The sequence below is a fragment of the Amblyomma americanum genome, chromosome 9, assembly GCF_052857255.1.
Source record: "Amblyomma americanum isolate KBUSLIRL-KWMA chromosome 9, ASM5285725v1, whole genome shotgun sequence".
NCBI lineage: Eukaryota > Metazoa > Arthropoda > Arachnida > Ixodida > Ixodidae > Amblyomma > Amblyomma americanum.
The window spans coordinates 46,845,140-46,868,406 of NC_135505.1; the positions used below are offsets into that span (position 1 = coordinate 46,845,140).

At 47.0% G+C, this 23,267-nt stretch overlaps 1 protein-coding gene across 1 annotated transcript in view; it reads right to left on the reverse strand.

The window, feature by feature from the left end:
* Positions 1-23,267, reverse strand: part of LOC144103803 (uncharacterized) — a 75,921-nt gene that overhangs the window by 30,412 nt on the left and 22,242 nt on the right. The gene's annotated exons all lie outside the window — the stretch shown is intronic.

The window sequence follows — 23,267 nt, forward strand, 5'->3', positions numbered from 1 at the left end:
TGGCGCCTTGGTAGGTGGCCATTGCCACCTGCAAAGGTTAGTACACGGGGAGAGGAAGGAAAGACTGAAAGATGGCTGCGAGGAAAGAACCCCCTCACATGCCAAGGATGGTACACGGAAGAGCCACCTGCGACCACATGTGACGTGGAGAGACGGAAGTCCTCCTCTCCATTGTGTCGTATGTGTGGTCGTGCACGGCAGCTCACAACGAAGTTTTAATGCTATCGGGCTGTTGTCGCAGTAACGGTTATTAGGTAATTCAAATTTTTCATCTACCTATATGTGGATAGCATGGCCACTACAATCAGGACTATGGACTAAACGCCAGCTGTTTTCCTGCTTTAAAACAATCAGACGTATATTTTATTTATTTTATTTATTTATTCATACTGTTAACCCTCTGCATGAGGGTCATTACAGGGAGGGAAACATATACAGACACAAGTGCAATTCTCTTCGCTAAAAAAAAGAAACACTCAAATGCACAGAATTACAGATTTGCACAGCAATCTTCCAGGAACGCGTTCACACCTATCACAAATTTTTCTACATCTGTTCGGTCCACAACGTCACTTGGTAGTTGATTCCAAATTTCTACAGCATCGGGAAAAAAGGAGTAGCGATAGACATCAGTACGTGTAATAATAGGTTGTAATACCTTACTGTGATTTTTCCGAGGGCAACGCTTCAGGGGAGGTGTAACATAGTGATGTTTATTAACTTTGACTTTATCATTCATTATCAGAAAAAAAAGTTTCAATTTCTGCTTTGTTCTTCTTACTTCTAGTGATTCTAACTGACACTCTTTTAGCATTGCTGTGACTGAATCAGTGCGGCGGTATTTAGAGCATATAAAACGTGCTGAAATCCTTTGCAATCTTTCCAGTTGCCGTTTTAAACCCTTTTGATGACGACTCCACACTGCACTTGCGTACTCTATGATTGGCCGCACGAACGTCTTGTACGCAATCAATTTAATTTCTCTAGTCGCATTCGGCAACTTCCTCCTCAGGAAACAGACCTTCTGGTAGGCTTTTAAATAGACATTTTCAATATGGGTGCGCCAGTCAAGATTATTTGTTAATGTCACTCCCAAGTACTTGAGACACTTTACTTGATCTAAGGAATTTTCACCGATATTGTATCGTAACATCATAACATTCTGCTTCCTTGTTACTTGCATGTAACAAGGAAGCAGAATCAACTCATTCAGATGACGCGACATCGCGTAATCGTCGTGAGTACCGAGGTTTCAAGCTTATTTGCAATACTCAAGTGCGCACTCATTCTGAACAACTATTTTGTTTTCTTTCCGCATGCCTTAGTACACTTAAGTTCGCTTGTTTTATATTATCATACGCCAGGACGATGCCTTTTAATAATTTTGGCTAATGATAAAGTGTGATTGCCAGCTTTTACCGCGGACACAATCGTACTGCTAAAGTAGCAGTTCATAGTGTTAAATGTCATGCTTTAATGTTTTTTTTTTTTTAGAATTCAGGGCGCAACTACGCCACGATATAAACAAAAAATCGGGAATGCTAATACTGCGTACTACATTACGCGACACTTCGTGTTTAGAAATGTCTTTTTTTAATTCAGCAATAAAATAAACCCATAAAGCGACCAAATCTTCATTATGCGATAAAACAACAGTAGAAACAAAGTTTAATTGAGAACTTTCTTTGTGGTTCCCTCACTGCGGCCTCGTGAGCGGAGTACATATTGGCTTTTAATTTGTGCTGAAACAAAGTTTTATGCATGGCCCTGAAGGCATGAAAAAAGGCTCCTATTTCGTGCCAATTATTCTTATTATGCGTCCATTGCATGTACGACCAAAAAAAGCCAAAGCCAAACAGCTTTACAAACATCATATTTACCATCGTAATCCTCAGCTTACGTCACGTCGAACGTAATTTGGTATCTCATTTCCAGCGAGCCCACACTTTAATCGCACTGCACTGAACAAAGACGTTTATCTAATGCCCCCGCATTTATCTGCTATCAGTTTGACCACATACCTGAGGTAAGAGAAAGGTCAGCGCGGCACACTGCTTTTATGATATAATTTTTATCAATATCAAACAATGGCATCAGCTTACTCGAGGCGACATGCAGGTTTCATCCGACGAGAAATGTGTTTCTGCCTCCTTGGTAAGTTCTCTGTTGGAGAGAACAATGTTTTTTTTTTTTTTGCTTCTGTAATTGACTCACATATCTGTTTCATTTCGTCCCAGAACGGAATTAACTGCTCTTCTCGTCATCACGTGTGTATGCGTGCGTGTGTGCGTGCGTGTGAGTGTGTGTGTATGGGGGGGGGGGGGGGGTCATCTTCCATAGACTTCGGTACAATCATTCCTTGTCGCTTATGCCAATGGCCAATTTCGATTTTCTAAAAAACAGCCGCGTCATAGAGGTGTCTATCGGCGTCACTAGTGGTCACAGCACTGCGTACGAACAAAAACTTCATGAAGTCACAACTCCATGATCACGTGACCCCACCATCTAAACAATCAGGATGTGCGACGTGGGGTCGTGACTCGTGAGTTGTATTAGAAGTGGCCGCTGGAAACTGACTCGCCGATCATGGGTTCAGGTGAACACCTCACAATGATAATAACGAAGAAACATGATAGCATCACGCCGCATCGAACACCGAGTTCCCATCCTTTCCTATTGCTGTTGTGTATTTTCAGCTACTCCTTCCACAGCCTAACAAGAGGTTTATTTCGGCAGGCCTTCGCTTCAAAGCCCCCTAAATAATCAGCTAGAGAGTCAGATACAACTCACGAATCAAGTGGCTAATGCCCATCAAAAGAGGCCCTCCAGCCAATGGCGTGAGCCGATTCTCATGACATCGTGGTTAATGCCCTTGTACGTGCTAATGTCACATCCGAGGGGGTGGTAGATGAAAGGCTATTAACCATGGCTTAATGGTATTAAGCGCGGCGTCATGAAATTCGGTCGGCGCCATTGGCTGAACGGCCTCATTTCAGGGACATTCGCCGCTTTGTTCTTGAGTTGTACCTGACTATAAAGGCGGCAAAGAGCCTACTTCTTGGGCTTAAAGGTCGGCCTGCATTGTAAGTAAAGAAATTATTTATAAAAAACAATGAGCGACGATTAAAGCGATGCACCGACACCTGGCAATTCTGGTCCAGTGCGGGCTCTCGCCTGTCCCTCCGTGTATGCCCCAGGAGGCGGCGGCCTCGGCTGTGATGCCGCTGGCGTCGCGACGAGGCGGTGGCAGACGCGAGGGGGCCCGACCGCGCGCGCGGCTCTCGCCCGGCAGGAGCCCCCCGCCGGGGGCCAAGGCGAGCCGTGCGCGCGCTACTCGCGGCGGGACGCAACCGTGCCGCAGCAACGTCCAGCCTCGTCCGGCCACGCGTCTCGCACCGTCATGGAGGCGGTGTGACGGGACGCCGCGCGCAGCTGCTGTCGAGGCGGCCGACTCGCGTGCCACATCTCGACGCGTTCGACTTAAACTTGTGTAACCAATGACGTCACACCGCAGGTCTGTCACCAGCACGGGTGTACGTGGGGAGGCTTCATGGGAGAGCCGTATTCTGCACCGGAAAAACGGTGCAGCGTGTACAAATCACGGACGCGCTTTCCACTGGTTCTTGGCTGGTTGTGCTGTCCCTGCCTACCGTCATTCGCCAAGGCGAGACGGGCCTCCATACGGTGGCACTGTTCCCGAACATGAGAACTTCGCTGGCGAACGGCCAGGAGGGTTTGCATTTTGGTCCGGTGTGAAAGGTGATAAATACCAAAGGCCACAACAAAACAGGAATGAATAGGGAAAAAATTTCAACAGAAGTCCCCGGACTGGCCTTGGGCGTTTAGCAGCGTCGAACAGCAGCGTCCAATGTCGCACACAGGCCCGATGGAAGCCAAGAAAAAAAAACTAAACAAACAGCTTTTGGAAAACAGGAAGGTTGACAGCTGCCTCCACGTTGGACAAAATATGCAGTATATGTATTCAGAAGTGAAGATAGAAGGTATAAGCTCGAACTTTTTGAGAAACTATGGACGATAATCACAAACGTACAATCAACGCCATTTCACACGCATTCAAGCAGTTGTCGAGTTTTTAACGAAGTCCAGTGTCTATGTGCAGTATGTAACCTCAAAGGACTTTTGGGCTACTGAATCCCGGTTTACGCCTTGATTTCAAAAGTTACTTAAGAGCCGAAAGTTCAGAAAAGGTAAATATATAAATAGCAGCCATCTACAAGCGTCGCCTACAGCAAGGAAGAAATTAACCCAAGTTCAATATTTGTCGAGCAAGTAGTGGCGCTGCTCGCATGGCCACCAACGGCCATTGAGGTGTGGCTCTTTATTTCCTACTGTTTCGCTACCTGACCGCCTAACGCGGAAGAGTGAATGCGTAAGCCAGATGCCCGCGTAGCATTATTCGACCGTCCCATAAAGTTAAGTCTGCGATCGCAGTCTTTTGTTCACGATGGTATCACATGAGTTGATGCTTGTTCTCCATGTCGGTTTCTCAGAGAGAGCTATTCTGCGTAAGGGCAATGCAAGAATTAGTGCAACGCGTTGAGCACACTGGTCTTGAGCACACTGCACGTGTGCGAGTTCGGCGTGCGTGCTTGCTCTGCCATCCCATGCAAGGCATAATTAGCACCTCCAACCAGCTGACAAACCAGGTGTACATTGGTGACTCTGGTGGAAGAGCTGCTCAAACGCATAGTATTGCGTGAAAATTAGGTTCTTTCTCTCTCTGTTCCTTTCAGTGCAAATGTTTCTGTACGGTAAATACGCAAACCGATGAATAGCCGCCGGTGTTATTACATGTGCATCGAAATGGTATTTCTTACTCCTAATCCAAAAGGAACGGAATATAGTCACCGTCAGTGAGCTCCTGGATATCCCGCTCATATTACCTTAAGCACTCAGATACTTGTAACTGACTTTCATTACCAAGCGACTTTTGCTCAGTTGCACAAGCCTCGCGTCAGCTACCATCCACTTAGCCGCGACCAACGGGAAGAAAGGTCTGAAATGCAGCATGCTGGCAGCGAGACTCCTCTTAAACTACTACGAAGTCTGCCTTCCTTCCTGCAGTGAATAGATCCGGGCTCAGAATGCAACAGTGTGTGGAACGCGGCCTACAGCTATAAAACTTTGCTTTGAGGCACTCCTACACCTTCTGTATTTGGCTTCCTACCTATAAATCTCATTGTAGTGAAGTCAAAGCGGAAGGCGAGTTCATAATGACAGGGGGGGGGGCATTTACAGATAGCTTACATGGTGTCTTGACGGCTGTTCCCTAAGCGCCTTGTCTATCTTAGTTGGGCGTCACATGACAGTGGTACAACTTTACGATTGCTGTCGTAAGGTCAAAGGCAACCATATTCAGAAGTACTTGTATTTGGGCGTGTTGGTTCATATCTTTTCAGGAGGACACAGGGGCGCAACAAAAACACACGGACATAGAAGTAGACAGGGACAAGCGCTTGTCCCTGTCTACTTCTATGTCCGTGTGTTTTTGTTGCGCCCCTGTGTCCTCCTGAAAAGTCAACCATATTGTACCATCCTGTCCAATTCTGGCGCTTTTTGCAGAGTAAACAAATCGCATGCCCCTTCGACCGTCTCTGCTATTCTGTTAATAAGTAATGTCCGTAAGGGCATGAAGATGTGTTTCAGCAGTCTTCAACGCAAATATAAAAAAAGAGAAAAAAACGAAAAATCAACATTGGATTACTCACTCATAAGAAATTCAGGACCTGAACTGCCCACAGTCAGTAATTTTCATTACGTGACTCGTGTTGCCAAGTATACACCGCTTAGAACAAGATATACGAGCGTGGCTGAAATTAATGCGACGCGCTCGAACAAAGGCTGGAGGCCCGCTCGCAAGCTTCGAAGCACACACACGAAGAAGAACCGGTGCTTGGACACCAAGGTTTTCATTCATAAAAGGACCTTGCGGCTGGGTTGCGGATGCGAAGCCCGCTCAGGAAAAAGAAGAAGCGAACGGAACGGCTGGGCTGAGGGGATGACACGTCATGTTTCACGTATGATTTACGCTCATTTCGAGGTGGTCGGGGCGCCAGAGCAAACGAGCGTCACGAATCTGTAATGACTCAAGGAGGCCCGTAAGCAGCGCTAGCGCAGGCATGCGTTCCCCTTTGCAAGCGTACCCCGAGGAATCACCACTCATCAAATAGCGAAGTCTTTAGCTGCCCTAATGCCGAGTGCATACACTGTTAACGTTAATAACATCAATTTTTCATAATGTCTACGAGGTCACGTAAACCTCTGCTCACACTGGGGAGAAAGATATGCGAACAACGAACGAGTAATGAATGGAAATAAACTTCCTAACAGCTGCCAAGTAATGCAGCACTGTGTAAGTATTCTCTACTGCTATTAGCACATGATTGATCTCTTGTTTCTGCTGTATATCCCTTGTTAATTTTTCGTCCCGGCTAACCGAGCGAAAAATTCTGCCATCTGGAATAAAATTACCAACTGTCCCCTCTTTGGAAAGCGCTTTCGATAAAGTCACTTTTGCAGGTGACACTTTGACGCGACAGCAGCAGCTTTCCTACAGGAAGACAATTCCTAAACATTATTGCCTATCCCCGTCAACTAACGCCAGGTTTTGTGAGAACTAAAGCGGTGTTCTGGTACTTTGCGCGTAAAGAATGTAGAGACCACATTAGGCGTGACCATTAATGCGTACAAGAATGAGACGCAGGAAGTTTCCCCAAACGTTGCCCTGTAATAAACATAACCGATGGCACTCAGGCAACTTGTCTGACATACTCCCGGCAAAGAGCGGCGTTGCGAATAACTTTAGGGCTGCCAGTTCAAAGGTTACGAATCATATTCATGACTCACGCCAATGACGTAGTCTGCCTATTGTCTCAAAACCAACAAAGGTTTAGCCCAGAAAACCGCCACTTTCGAAGCAACCCCCGATGAAGAGGGGCAGCACAAAATATAGAGAGCGCGATTTTTGCAATAACTGACGCTTTTGAAGTCAAAAATACATTGGAAACACAGTGACTGACTTTGTATTGTATCATTCAGACTGTATTTATTATACCACATCCGATTGTATTGTACTACTATGTGGGTAGTCTCTTCAAAACTCAGACCACTCTGAGCCACTCCATTGCATTGTGCCATCATCACCCTCCATTCGCATCCTCACTCTCCTTTTACTTCCCTCCACCCCTTCCACAGTGTGGAGTAGCAGGCCAGGGTCACATTACCGCAGGCTGACCTCTCCTCCTTTCCTCTCATTAAAATTCATTTCTCTCTTCCTACTATGCATTGCATTTATTAGCATTGTACAGATCTCTTTACGCAGTATTTATTTCCCCCTCCCCCTTTTGTAATGCCCCAAAAGGGACCTTTAAAGGTAGAATAAAGGATGACGAAATGATGAAGAGAGATTGCAGTGGAAGACACTGGGTTAATTTCGTCTCTTGTTCTTTGCGTACGGGCATACAGGATTGTGCTTTTTTTATTTTTCGTTTCGCCTCTATCCAAGTAGCCGCATTCGAACTCGAGAGCTTGTGTTCAGTTGCTGCAAGCCAAAGCCACTCACTGAGCCACTGCGACGGCTACTGCTAGATTTTTCTCTCTGCTTGCATTGCTTAAAACGCGCTAAGGCCCACAGAATGAACTCTAGAGTCTATATACAGCCCATATTGCGAGATCCATCACCGCGTCCAAAGTCTCCTGGCATCTCTCCGAGTAACGTGAACGGTCGTTTCGCAGGGTGCCGCTCTTCTGCGCTCAATAACTTCAAAGATGCAATGTGCGCGTCGGGGCCGTCACTGCAACATTGCTCTCATTACAGGAGGTGAGGCTGTTGCGGCTTATTTGGTTTTTGCGTATCTGCGTTACACCACGGTAATATAGTGTGGATGAAAGCCGCTCACACATACACCACTCTTCCCTGCCTCCTTCGTTCCCTCTCCTTCGTGTGATCTGTCAGCGACGCTGAGAAGAAAAGTACTGCAGTGCTGCCGCCAAGCAAGGCGAGAAAAAGTGCAACTTGTGATGGTCTTCGTTTACTCAGACACCTCTTATTAAGTTCAGCACTTTCAATCGTTCTTTTTTTCCTTCCACCCAACAAAAGCTTTAAAACAAAAAATTTCGTGAGCGCAACGTAAAAATTCTTACTGCCAGTGGGGAACGGTAGGGCGTTTTTGCGGTTAGCAATTTTTCTTTTGAAATTTCACATCTATACAACAAATGCTATCGCCTCAATATTCAAAACACTAAAAGACCGCTGGTAAAAAGAACAAATAAAGGAAGGCGTCAGACGGTAATGTAGGCAAACTGGACTAAGTACAATATCGGCTTTAGGTGTGAAGTATTTTCTCTGACAATGCGCGACTGTTTTTTTTTTGTACAATAACATCCCATTACTAAAAGACGACAGTAAACAGAAAGAAGCCCCTCGGCCATGCATGGTTGGACAACTCAGCAAGCGACGCTGGAGCAGCTTCGGCTTCCCAGAGACGATTCGTGTGACGTCACGAGGAAGAAGAGTCTCGTAAAGCGGAGTTGCTGCCAGTAAGTGGCCGAGGTGTTTAATTCTCGGAACGTGAAAAACGAACCCCGGCGGAAAATGCAAACACCGATGAAAGTGGCTAGCACGCGCGCCTGTATCCGTATTCTCGTGTGTATATTTATATGCAGCCGCGCTCGAAAGCGGCTCTCGCAAACACCTCCGCGGCGGCGGCGGCCGAAATTTTGGCAAGGGACCCACCACCGGCACAGCCCTCGTCTTTCGTTCAAACACATTTTGATTTTCCTCCTCTCCACGAGGAAGAGGATGAGAAGGAAGCGGGCGCGCGCGTGCGTTCATTTGTCAACCTGATCGGCTCCGTGCGGAACAAAGGCGACCCTCCCTTCTCAATCTTCACAGCTGTGAGAGGGACGGCGCGGGTCTTATACACAATCGGCGCGCGCCCGTTTAATGGGGGGTGCCGCAACTTTGGGCTCGTTTCCAGCGCGACCAGCTATAGCTTGCGTGTCGGGGGAAAGGAGGGCGGTGTTGTGAGGAAGCCCGTTCGGTATACAAGCCGCTTCGCTAACAGAACAAGCGGAAAGGGGAGGCAGCGCGTCACACTGGGTCCCGCTAATCGGAGTTGCCCGATGAGCCGAGAGCGAAGTCCTTGATCGCGCGGCCTTGAGGAGCGACCGCTGAAAGAAACCAACAGCGCCACCGGACGACACGCGCGCGTTGTGCACCAACACTGCCGGCCCCATCTGTGATGCATGCGATGCGGGCGGACAATGTGTCGGATAGGTGCCTTTTGTTTGGTGGCTTTTGTTACTGACATCCGTTTTTCTCTGCAGCCCCATCTTATTGGGCATGGCTACGACTCAGCAATGAGGATCGGAAGCAGGCTGAAGATATACACTTCCGGTGGGAAATCGCGACAGGTGGTCGTTCTTCGATGTGGGCGTCCGGCCAAGCCCTTTCTGTTTGCCTCGGCCTTTGTTTGGCCAGGTTGCCCACTTTTGTGATGTCTGCTCCGCGGTACGGTCCGTATATCACAGTGTTCGAGACTGCACCGTATGTTCGGTTTCGCTCTACACCGGCAAGCAAAAAAAAAAATGCGCACCAACTTTTTTTTTTTTACAGAAGGAAGAACTACAGGCGTCTTGTCTTCATCACAGAAAAAAGAGAAACATGCGAGAGCCTTTATTTATTGATTTCTATCAATTCTAATCGCCATAACTGTATTAAGAGCTTTGAAATAATAACCTTAAATTTACTTATTTCGCGTCATGACGAGTACATACGTTTGAAACTGATAAAGAGTGAAGCTGCCAGCTTCCAAGAGAGAAGGGACAACGCGGACAACCCCCCTGTCCCTGCCCCCCCCCCTTTTTTTTTGTTAACAGCAGAAGATGGGGTATGACTGCAATACCGAAACGAATCAGTTTCCCATAAAGCGACAGCACTTCAGTCGCTCTTCAGCGATCTATTCATTCGCATCTACAGCATTCTGCCATTCCCCACGCGTAGCCTCATGTTCAGCGCAACTGTGCACTCAAGCGATAAAAATAATGATAGACATCGCAGATGTTCTGCTCCTGATTGATGCTGTAATACTTCGGCCGACTGGACTACGTGCTTGAAATTCCAAGCGAGGCCATACTCGAGTTTAGCGAGCGTTTCCATGGCCCCAGTGCGCTGGCAAGGCTGACAACACTGCGGGGAGGAGTAACCCGACGTAGTCAATGAGGCCACGGTTCGAATGAAGGACGTAGCCACGTTATACCAGCGTGCTACCCACCGCATCTTCAGCTCGTCGAGGCCCCCGCGCACTGGTTAAGATGCGGGGGCTCTCGAGTCTTCTCGCACAGGCGGTGACCCCTTTATTACCCACCGAGTAAACGCACCGTGCTTTACAGAGAGCGGAGGCCTTGTTCTCACCTTAAGACTTTGCACACTCTGGCTGCACTTTCGATGCATGGTGCGAAGTATACGAGGAGAAAATACAGGCCTACAAACAACGGCGCTTCATCCTGTTTATTCTCCGGATATGGCACTTCGCCGAGCAGCAGATGGGTGGTCGGAGCAAGTAAGCAGTAATTAGCATTCATTCCCTTTTTTTGTTCTCTCTTGTTGTAGAACACAGTTTAGAGATGACCCTTCATCTTTAATGCACATTTTATTCTGCGATTAATCCAACAACCACCTGAACCACAACGAGTCAGTTCGTTGTTAGAGCAGTTAGCACCGACGGCAGATCCTTCAACAATGCGCCACTAAGTGATGTAAATATGATCCTCCCATGCTTGTTCCAACTGCTCGCGTATCATTCTCGACGTATATCTTACAGGTATGCTCAGTGTCACCTGCAGCACACAGGAAGTGATAGGGTTTGATTCATGGGGCAGCAGGATCTCAATCATGTTGAAAAGTCTTGCGTCTAACTGGCGGTGATAACTCTTCTAGGATCCGTGTCACTGCTCATTCAATTCCTATAAAGTATCTCGGCCCAACCTACAGCCGGTCGAGGAGCGCCGCCTGCCGTACTGACAGCGTCTGCACGGTCTGCAAGGATCTCAAAGGCTTTGTTTCCTCTTGGCACCAACATCACAGATAGCACAGTAAACGCTGAAAAGGAAAATTACAGAGTAACGCTCAGACATAAGTAGACGTATTCCCTTACCACTTCCAGCACCTCACTACCAGTGGTAAACTGCCGTTCTCTTCCGAGACTGTAGAACATTACTTTGGTTTCCTGCATGTTAATTTTTAGACCCACAATACTGCGCTGCCTGTCTAACACATTGATCCTGTTTTACACTTCATCTCTTGAGTGACTTACCAAGGCAATATCATCCGCAAATCTGAGATTATTGTCCCTTAAGGGCCCCTAGTTGGGGTATTACTTAAGTGGAAAGGAGCAAAAAAAAAAGTACAACGTGATCACATAGCACTGAAAGAAGCCAAACAAATTATGACAGGGCACTGAAAAAGAGCGAAAAGAACATAGGTACACTGTTGCCAACCGGAAATACAAGTAAGACCAAAAAGTGTGCACATAATACGGATACGGATCGCTTTCGCATCAGCCAAAAACGAAGGGTGGTGAAGGTTAGATGAATAAAGGCGCCAGCTACGCTTAGACATTTTGCTCCCAATTTCGCCGGATATGAACGCAGTATAGAGCAGCCTTGTAAGACCAAGTTATCCATAAGCGATCACGCACATTTTTATTGTGACTATACAGCTAGCTGGAATATTAAAGGGAACGTGACATCCGCATTCTACCAATGATTATTTCGTACGAATGAGGGCAAAGGTCACTTCTTCCCGTGGTTCTAAATAGTTTTCCTCTGGACTGATAACACCCATAAGGTATTTTCAACTTCAGTGTAGAATTAATAACGAAAATTCCTTCGTGTGCGCAAACTCGCTGTTCCCTACTAGACTGATGCTGTGTGTCAGTCAGCAACTCGCGGCTTTCACTATAAACCGAAGATGCAACCACTCATTCTTCGTGGGCAACATTAAGCCGCATGCACCATCAACGCCCCAGTCAGGACAGATGCGCCGTCTCGGCTAAGCTCGCGACACTGACGTCACGGAGCAAGGCGGCCATGACTGCGGGGGATTGCAGAGACACGCGGCGCGAGGCATAACGAGGTCAGCCACGCGTTATGTCCGTTCGTCGTCGGGGTCCTTAACCCGTGGCCTTGGCACCGTCTGAGCTCTCTCGGAGCTACCGGCTGTCACGTCTGTCCACCCTTATCATTGTCCGCAACTCGACTCGCTCCCTGGACAGACTGAGGCAGACCGCATTGATGTCCCGCGCTGCGGGTTGCACCAGCAGCGCCCCTGGAGGTCCGCCATCGATTGCCTCGCTCGGAGAAACGATTTCCCCTGACAGACATTAGTGCCATGCTTCGCTATAGTTCCTCGATTTCGCGTTGCACACGTCCCGGGATCAAAGAGCTCCCTTAATCACCAAGTCTAGCCTACTTTTAGACAAGTATTCCATTTGAGAACGGTTCATTTGGTTTATAAGGTTTAACGTCGCAAAGCCATTCAAGCTATGAGGGACGCCGTACTGAAGGGCTCCGGAAAATTTCGAATCCCTGGGGTTCTTTAACGTGCGATGACATCGCACAGAACCCGGTTTGATTTGAGATAGGTACTAGGAGGTACGAAGAACAAATTAGCACCGACCACCCTACAGACATTGCGAATACCCGCTGTCAAAAAATTCGGCGCGCTTTCAGAAAGCCGGCGCGCGCCGTAGACAGTTCTCGAGCTTTGAAGGAAGGGACCAAAGAGAGCGCGTAACTTTCTGTTATGCACGCTCCACTTCGCTCTCCGGCGCGACGCGAAAGGAACCACGTCCGCGCGAGCCGTCATGTCGAAAAGCTTGCAGAACATATCACTTCTTACCGATGGGGAGCGCTGCCCGTCAGCCTGTGCCGAGTTTAACCTTCGGGGAAGCTCCTGCACAAATGCCGGGTCGACACTACTATCCCAGCCATGGACCAGCGAGGCGGCTCGCGCGGGACGCCTCTGTCGTGTCGTGATGCTGCGGTCGTCGGACTGTCGCAGTGCCCCGGTGAACAAGTTTTGTTTGTCTCTCTCCTGTATTAATGCCATTTAGGTGCAAGATCTCTATTGTACCTCCTGTGTTACTTTGTCTTACTGTGTTGCATTGCCTGTGTTGCACTGCATAGTCGATCACTTTTTATGTGTTTGTACCAGTGATTGTGAATTCCTCTGTAACGTCTTTTTGCTGTATAAACATTATTTTGTTTGTGAACCTTCCGCTCCGACCCATTCTCTGATTTGCGAAAGGCGAAAGCTGGGTACCAAACGACAAACCCTCCTTGTCACTTAGTAGATGGTCTCTGGCTGAGCTTGCCACGCTGAGTCGAGGGCATCTCCTCTGAGACCGAGACTGATGCGCCTACACACTCTTAGTAAGGGTGCCTGGGAGTGCACGCATAACTGCGCGAAAAGAGTGACACCCGTGCAGGCGTTGGTATTTAGAAGTTGACGGAAAAGCATGCGAAGCTGATGCTGGCCTTAGCGACAGCTCAGGATCGTCGTTGGTAACTGCTTTCCATGGTGCTTTAATGGTTAGCTAATAAGCGACGGTAATGTGCCGCTTCCGCTCCTTGTTGCTTGAATATGTCGCTATTTTTTGGTGTGGCAGTATGGCAACCCTCATCTGCGGCCAACATGGGCGACAACATTCTTACCTCATAGATACATATAGCTCATATACTCCATGTGTAATCACCAGCGCTGTGGCCGAATGGTTAAGACATCGGCACACGCTGGAAGGTTGGCGTGAGGAGGAACTCTGTTCCTACCCGCCACACCGGAAGACTGTTCAGGTGAACGGCACTGGCTGGCCCGCTCCCTTTGGCGCAGAGACGAACGGCGCGGGTCCCAGTGAATGCAAGGCACCCCTCGCTGCACAACGACCACTTGAATGATTGTGCAGGGTGGCGGACGTCCTTCCCTTCTACTGTCGGCCTCAGGCTCGTCGGGACCATACGACGAGGACCTTGCGTCGGAAGGACGTACCCTTAGGGTGCGCCGCAGTCTTTTTGTTAGCTTTTCTTTTATTATTGGTAAAAGCTCTCTATTCTCGTTGCATTTGGAGAAAGCTAGCCGACGGTTCACTATTCACTGCTACACTATAGAACTACTAAATCCGGGATAAATCCATGGGCGGCACACGAGAGAGCTGCTTGTCGCAAATGAGAGCATTTCATACTGAAGCTCTTTTCGTGATGATTGTCTTATTTCAACGCAAGTTTTTTCTTTTTATTTCCTACAATAAAAGGAAACGGGATCTACTAATGCGAAAGCGTTTAAGCTGTCGTTTCGCAAAACATTTCTGGCTTCACCGTAACGAAAATTCCTGATATGCCAATTGCCCCTACGACGTCATCAGGGTCACATGATCCAAGCTGACCATCTAGAAGGCGCCGCGAAATCTAAATTCTCCACGAAATTCTCTCATTGGTCGAAAAAAGGCATATCACCTGATCGTCACAATCACCGCAACGAGGAAGGTGGCAACCTGCCCGTAAGATCATATCGAACAATTCTGGGCAAAAGCATTTTTGAGCGGAAAACCGTTTATAAGTGGCATTTTTTTCGTATAATTGTATATATTTAATATATTTCACTACAACAATCAATATATCAACAGATCACTCGATGGCAGGTTTGTATTTTTTTTTCTATTAACATTTTGCTATCGTCCAAAGCATTCCCCACTGGTTTCCTATGGCAGTCTTAACTGTCCGATGCGATCGAAGGAAACGCTTTAAATGAAATATGTTCCTACACCTCAGAAGAATGAACCATAACCTTCGATATTTCCATAACGGTGTGTTACAATTTTCCAATTTTAAAAATTTTTGCCCAGGAATGCTGGACATGGAGCAAACTGCTAATCGCTGCCAAATTGAATGCGTTTGTTACATGTCCGCCATGGCACCGCACATAAGCATTTGAGGAGCTCGGGAACAGCATCAGCTCGGAAACGTCTCTCGACATGCAGTCACCGTGGCCGACCATGGCAAGTGGGCCGCCTGCGTTTTCGTGAAACGGACGGACAGACGCTGTCTTTTCTCGCGAACGGGACTTCTAAAGCTGTCGCATCAAAATGGGAAAAATGTTCGGAGCTCCTGGAGAGGGTTTACGGCAGCGAACGGATGCGAACCCAGTACAACCTATTTACTATGCGGATGTTCTGCCATCAGGTCACCGGATAGGCGACGATCTGTGAGCGGTTAGAAGAGCAAGGACTACGGGAAGGACTACAAGCTCCATGAAATTGATGGCTCGGGAACCGATGCAATGCTGCGTTCAGGAGGGAGGGGAGGGGGGGGGGGGTGAAACGAAGGAATTAAGGGTTGCCTGAGTAGCAAAGGCTTCCGACCTGCGTACAGAGTAAGTCATGGATCATTCGAATATACAAACACATGTCACGAATTCTGCACATTCATTTTTTCTTTTCCCCCTAGGTAAGCAGATTGCGTTTTCGATCATCGTCCGGAGGCTCCACGCAGCGAGCAGTCCAGGAGCCGCCCACGGGAGTCGGGCTATTTATTCGCACATTATAATAGCGGGCGGCTATAAGGCACACCAAGAACCACTCTCCCCCCTAGCTCCTGCTGGAGAAAGAGCCCACAAAGAGAGGCGATTGTGCCGACATCGTCCTTGGATCCGCTGGCGGCATCGCTCGCGTGTGGTCGGCGGGAGCCACAACGGCCGCGTGGGCGGCGCTGTGGGATATATGCGATCGCGCGAGCCGAGCGGAATACCCGATGAGGAAGCGGGTCGCCCGCGGCGCCTACAAACGAGGCGCCATACCGCGATCGAGCTTCGCTGATTGCCGTGTTAGCCGGACAGTCGTGCCACATCTACGCGGTATCTATAGGCGAGCAAGAGATTCGCGATGACATGTGCGTCGGAACAGTGAAGATGCGCGATCGGTCACGTGACGTGGCCGTGCCGTAGAGCAACGTGAAGTTTTTATCTCAACACTTTTTAAGCGATCCAGGATAGCGCTGAGGAAACAAACGGCTAGCCATGGACAGAAATAAAAAAAAAAACCACCCGACCTTCGCCTCGTCTCGAGTTAATAAACTAGAGCGACGGTTGTCAGTGGTACCCGTCAGTGATAGTTATCATTGATAATTATCACTAATAGTCATTAGAGATAGTTAAGCCGCTTTCTCTTGCAGTGATCACCTGCCCTCAGCCCCGGCCTCGTGTCAGAAGCTGGTGACCGAACACACACGTTAAAGGACCCTAGGTGGTCGAAATTTCCGAAGCCCTCCACTACGACGTCCCTCACAGCCTGAGTCGTTTTGGGACGTTAAACCCCTATAAACCCAGAAGAAACCAACACGGTTAATGACAGCTGCACATAGCGGACCTTGTTGACGTTATGGACGTCATGAATCTTCAGGGCCGCCCGCCTAGGAGCTCCTTCTGGAGTCCTCATTTACTTATTACTTTCACTTACTACCACCACTATTATTTCTACTACTACCGTTACTAATACTACCAGCAAGACCATCGTGGTGATACGACCCCGGCTTTCAAAAGTAGTCAAGAGTGCCCGCTCTCTCACTTGAACGTGTCTCCTACGGTTAACATTACTATATTGGCCGGTATACCAGAATTGGAACTTGAGCTACAACGCAGATGCGGCTTACTCACTGTGTAACACTGGGCAACGATGCGCAATCGCTGTTTAGCGAAACAAAATGAAAGGACTGCTACACAAAAGCTATATATACGTCCCTCTTGAATTCCTGGTGGAAGGCAGGAGCTCAGCCTTTTACTATTTACGGCCCCGTTCGCGCAGCGTCGCAAGATGTTTTCATTGCCTAAATAATAGTAATAACAAAACAACTGTACTCGTTGAAACTTTTTTTTTTGTTGAACACCACTATGTAGTAAACCCCTTGTCAAGAGCAAGCAGTAAAAGGGGTTTCCTTCTATGAGGTATGCTATGGGGCACAATGTGCACCTCCAGCTATGCAAACCTCTTGGGACGAGCTCTCGTGCTTGCGCCTTCGAAAGTTCGAAGCAAACAACTTAGGCTCTTGACTTCCGACGAAGTCAGAAGTAAAGACTTCTGACACGAAATTGTTACTGGATTCCATGCATCTCCCACGCATCTTCTACAACTTGGGATCCAAGTGTACAGCCCTAAACGGAAGAGTATAGTATTCGCTGGCAGGCGGTGCGGTGAATTGTCTCAGAAATAAACACCACAAGGGGCACCTATTGCAACAACGACCACGCGTACATACAGGACATTACACGCCAGGGTATAGGCGTGCAGACAATACATTCTTTTGTTTGAAACGAAGAGGCGCCTTTTATTATACAGTGCCTCGGATCCACCAACAGGCCGTATTGACAGCATCTATCTGCATGGCCTATACCTCCCATTTACGACAAGATGGCTGAGGAGTCACACTTGATTGATCTTAAGCTATAATTAAGTCAACACCATAGTTTCCAAGCTCCGGCGAGCAGTTGCCACTGAACAAAACGAAATTTGCCAGCAAGCTACGCCTAGGCGACAATAAGCGGCTACGGCAACCGGGTTTAGGGCTGCTAGGCGCGCGTGTGTGACTACGGCGACCATAGAATGACACGCCCGGACGAAGTTATCCTAATGCCGGCGCTCACCTTTCAATTTGGCACAGCACGTGCGTTAAGCACGCCCCGTGTCAGCGCGTCAGTCACGTTGCCCTTGTGTCAACGCTGTTGTTGCTAGCTGTTCCCCGATTACCCATAAGGGCTTTCATTATAGTCCACAACCTCAAGGACGCGGAGGAATTGCCACCCTTCGCGAGCGCAAATGTTTAAGGGGTTCTAAGGATTGCCATGTCGAATCTCGAAGAAGTATAAGGTAATAACTTTGCAAACGAGATAAAAAGAAACACGCAGACTTTCCGCCCACCTCTGCGACGAAGTGACAACAATTGCTCCACAGAACCTCCTCTCCCAATCCCCGCCTTCCGCTGCTGCCCCCACATCGTCACAGCGCCCGCACCAAGCCCACATAATCCAGCTGAACGGCGTTAGACAAACACTACCAATGCATGCGGTAACGGCGCGACGTTATCGACTGGACAAGTCCCGGAGTTTCTTTTTTTTACACGCTTTACCTAACCAGGAGCAGATTAGTACAGCAAGCATAACAGTTACACTTTGCTATTAACAAATGTGGTATCATGCTGCATGCATAATCACTGAATACATGGAAGGAAAAGGCACAAAGTAGCCACGCGGGCCGATGCTAATCAACGTTGTCCTGTTGCAGTTAATGCATATCGCTTTCATAGTTCCATGAAACAGGTTACACTAGAACACTGCCAACAAAAGATTACAGCTTTTCGCGGCAAGAATGACAACATTTGGCACTTTCTAATTTTTTTTTTATTTTTTTGCAGTATTCAAGGTTGCAGTCACAGCAAACACTATAGGGAAGCACTCTCCCGGGCGATACGCCTTAGATGTTCGCAGTTCTTCGAACCAGCTGTGCAAACCGACAAACCACTTCTACCGAATGGAAGCGCACCTTGTGAAGAAGGTACGGTCGCGTACTCAGTGCAGTAACAGCGCTTACCGGTCGTCGCGTGTACTGCTTGGCTCTTTTTGTTCGAGGAGAGCTCCGTGCAGATGTGAGCTCAAAAGCACAAAGAAAAAAAGGAACTAGCTGCAACAACGTCTTCTGTTCTTGCAAACGTTTACCGCAGCGGTGTAGAAATAAGCATTTCAAGGGCAACTGGGCAAAATTAGGCCGTGTATAGCCCGTACTCGCAATTATCAGGAAACGGCTTTTTATTCCCACAGCAGTATGTATGCTTGAATATCGGCGAATAGAGGGCGTTTCACGAAATACTTTACACGTTTTTTATTTTTTTTTAAATAAGCTGTTTAAGTTAGAAGAGCACTTCTTTCGGCATAGGACTGTCAGCGGTATAGTACATCAGAATGCAGCCAAGACCTGCTAACTAGGAGCCTAGTTCACTAATATTGAATAGTTAACTTTTTAATTATTACTCCTAGGCTCCTTAATTATTGAAAGGCGTTTAATCCACCGTAATTAATATTATCAGTTTTTAGAATTTCAAAAACATGGTTACCCTCGGCGTTGTGGCCCCAAGAAATTTTGGTTATTTCTACGGGTTACGAGCACTAGAGAGGTTGCTTTGCCTGCAAGCTTCTCAAAAGCGCATGTATTTTGGCGCGATGTAGGCCACAGATCCGAGGGTAACCGTGTTTTCGAAATCCTAAACAGTCATATGCATATTAATCAGGGTGGGCTATACGCCCCTCAATAATTAAAAATCCCAACGGTAATACTTAAAAAGTTAACAATTCAATATTAGTTAACCAGCCTGATAGTTAGCCCCTCTTAGCTATGTTCTGATGTACTACACGAATGATAACGCTATACCGAAAGAAGCGTTCTTATAACTCAAAAAGCCTATTTTTAAAAATTGTGCAAAGTCTTAATTGAAACATCCTGTATACTTCGCTTTTAGCTGACTCCCTTCACTCGACATTCACCGCTGCGAAATCGAAGCCGGCGGACATATTTCCAATCACAAACGTGGCAAAAGCTGGCCCGAGAATATGCGTTGTAACGACAGGGAAACGACCAACATTTCATCCATAATCGACAAGTGTCATCCGTCCACGTATCGTGAACAACGTCGTCGCAACACACGGCTTGAGATTTCTGCCCTAGGTCGAAAAATGAGAAGTCCTCCATATCGGTCTGGAGCAACACGCAACGTCCTCTCATACAACTCAATGAAGACCAAGTCGCCAAAGGCTCCTTCCCAGCAGATGTCTGTCCATTCATGTAAGCTCAAGACAGAGTCAGGCGGCCGAAGCTCTTTGTGCGTTTAGTATAGTGCATATTGGTGCACTTAGTGAGTAGGGAAGCGAGGACCAGACAACTGCGGCTGTAGCGTTTAGTCTCGTCTCCCCCTCCCCCATTATCGTTGACGGAAAATAAAAGCAAAAACTGATCCATCTTGCACCCTTAGTGTACATTTCATTTCAGCGTCCACCACTCGTCAACGAATGAATCCAAAGACACAGAGCGCATGTACTGACGTGTATTTCATTCTGTGATGCGTCATTTTGGTGATCTTTTGGCGACTGGAACATGTACAGTGCCTGAACTACTCGCCTGGTGTGAGCAACAACATATATTCCTAAACAAAGCTAAGAGCTTCGATGTTATTTTTATGGGCAAAAAAAAGCGTTTTAATTACACCAGCTAGCACCGAGCGCTTACCTACACTGTGATATGCGCACTAAAATGCATGTGAGCATCGTGTAACGAGAGATTTAAATCCTGATTTCTAGCCACTCAAATACACGTCCGTCACGGCAATGCCACCAGGTTTATGAAACCCTGCTGGTATAGGGATCTGAATTCCATGTCTCGCTTAATAACACCCTTCTTCGTTGATTTACCACAGGTTCCCCTTTACAAACATGATCTGCGGCTAAATTCCAGCAAATTATGGAAGCACATGCTCACCCGGACCTATTGCAGCAAGCAGAAATCAATGGCGGCAATATTGACCATGCAGTGCTGTTCATATACGAACTAGGTGTTTGATTATCTCTCCCTCTTATCGTATCCCTGACCGTGACAGGCTATCTCGATGACAATAAATATTCAGGGACGCTCTCGTCACGTGTAGGGATGGCTCATAGTTCCGTGCACATAGTTCCGTGCTTCTCATCTCTAGTGACGCCACAGTCGACTTCGGGCCCACTCTTACACCAATCATTGCAACGCCAAAGACGCGGCAACAACGATAGGATCAATGATCAGCACCAGCCCCCCTTTAAGATATCCTCTCTTAACGGATGCGCAATGGGCGGCAAAAGTTTCCGGGGAACACGTGTCTCCGAGAAGCGCACTTTCCGTGTCGCCTGGGGAAACAGCTTGAAACTGAAAAGGGCTCCGCAGTTTTCGCACTGAAGCCCTGGATGAAGGTATTCATTGCAGGGTACTTCCAGTGGCCTCCACAAAATTTACGTTTTTCGTTCCCTGTTGGCGTCTGACGCCTGGTGTACAATGGCGCGCTGCATAGTAACACTTTTGTTAATAAAAGTAAGAAAAGAATGAACAACACGCTTGAAAGCAGACGCGAGGGCGCCTTAAAATGCTGTTTCCCTCTTCTCTAACATCTGTGAAAAGGGGTTGCTGTGAAACGAATGAATATGCAGTACCGACTCTATCGACCCAACCATTGCACCTCTGCAAGTGTGAAGCAGCGTGTAGACGGTATTGAAAATGATCTATAAAAAATATAGGTGTGCTGTGCGATGTCAGTGCACGTTAAAGATCCCCAGGTGGTCGAAATTATTCCGGAGCCCTCCGCTACGGCACCTCCTTCTTCCTTTCCTCTTTCACTCCCTCCCTTATCCCTTCCCTTACGGCGCGGTTCAGGTGTCCAACGATATATGAGACAGATACTGCGCCATTTCCTTTACCCAAAAAACCTATTATTATTATTATTATTATTATTATTATTATTATTATTATTATTATTATTATTATTATTATTATTATTAAAAATATAGGCATCATTACGCTCTTGTTGCGTGTCGGCACCTCCTTCTTCCTTTCCTCTTTCACTCCCTCCCTTATCCCTTCCCTTACGGCGCGGTTCAGGTGTCCAACGATATATGAGACAGCTACTGCGCCATTTCCTTTACCCAAAAAACCTATTATTATTATTATTATTATTATTATTATTATTATTATTATTATTATTAAAAATATAAGCATCATTACGCTCTTGTTGCGTGTCGGCACCTCCTTCTTCCTTTCCTCTTTCACTCCCTCCCTTATCCCTTCCCTTACGGCGCGGTTCAGGTGTCCAACGATATATGAGACAGCTACTGCGCCATTTCCTTTACCCAAAAAACCTATTATTATTATTATTATTATTATTATTATTATCAAAAATATAAGCATCATTACGCTCTTGTTGCGTGTCGGCACCTGCTTCTTCCTTTCCTCTTTCACTCCCTCCCTTATCCCTTCCCTTACGGCGCGGTTCAGGTGTCCAACGATATATGAGACAGCTACTGCGCCATTTCCTTTACCCAAAAAACCTATTATTATTATTATTATTATTATTATTATTATTATTATTATTATTATTATTATTATTATTATTATTATTATTATTATTAAAAATATAAGCATCATTACGCTCTTGTTGCGTGTCGGCACCTGCTTCTTCCTTTCCTCTTTCACTCCCTCCCTTATCCCTTCCCTTACGGCGCGGTTCAGGTGTCCAACGATATATGAGACAGCTACTGCGCCATTTCCTTTACCCAAAAAACCTATTATTATTATTATTATTATTATTATTATTATTATTATTATTATTATTATTATTATTATTATTATTATTATTATTATTAATAAAAATATAGGCATCATTACGCTCTTGTTGCGCGTCAGCACGTAACTGCCGCAAATGATGTGATTTAGGCCTCCGCTATATCGTCGACAAATATGCTTTAAGCAGCGCGGCCGGCAATATGAGAGCAAATCTGCTGCGCAACCTTTCCACGGTTTTCCAGTAAACCTTGTGGTTTTCTTTACACATATTTCAAATCGCTTCGAACGTCTTGTCTTGCCAAACGAATACCTTCGCAAACACGGTTTACCTACCCTTGATTCCTCCCAGCTCCTGCCATCCGAACAGAATTCGAGTCAGCATTTATATACTCCTACGAAACGTGGACAGTTTTAAAAATCATCAGATTCACTACTTGGGTCACCAACAAGCAAAACTATATCTTCTGCTTGAAGCCAGTGGTGAACTAATTCTCGTCCCTTGCTAACAACAGAAGGAGGGTGGAGGACAAAACATTTATAATTTCATCGTACTGATTTTGGAATGGGAAGTGGGGATGGTTGTTGCACGTGCTAGGTGGCAATCCCTATTCCGAGACGCGATTGGCTGCCTCTACTGCCTGTGCTCTCTGGCCCGCTCCGCCTCCAGGTCAGAGCTAGACAGGGCCGCCTCCCAGCCCTCCCTCGTTGGCTGACTTATAGCGGTTGTATGTGTATTGCACTGGCAGGCCCAAACAATGTGGTATAGGTCAGCATACTGCACACAGAATTTCCACCTGTCCGTGAATGTAGGGTTCACGGGTTTTAGTACGGCGGGATTTAAGAAAGACCCGG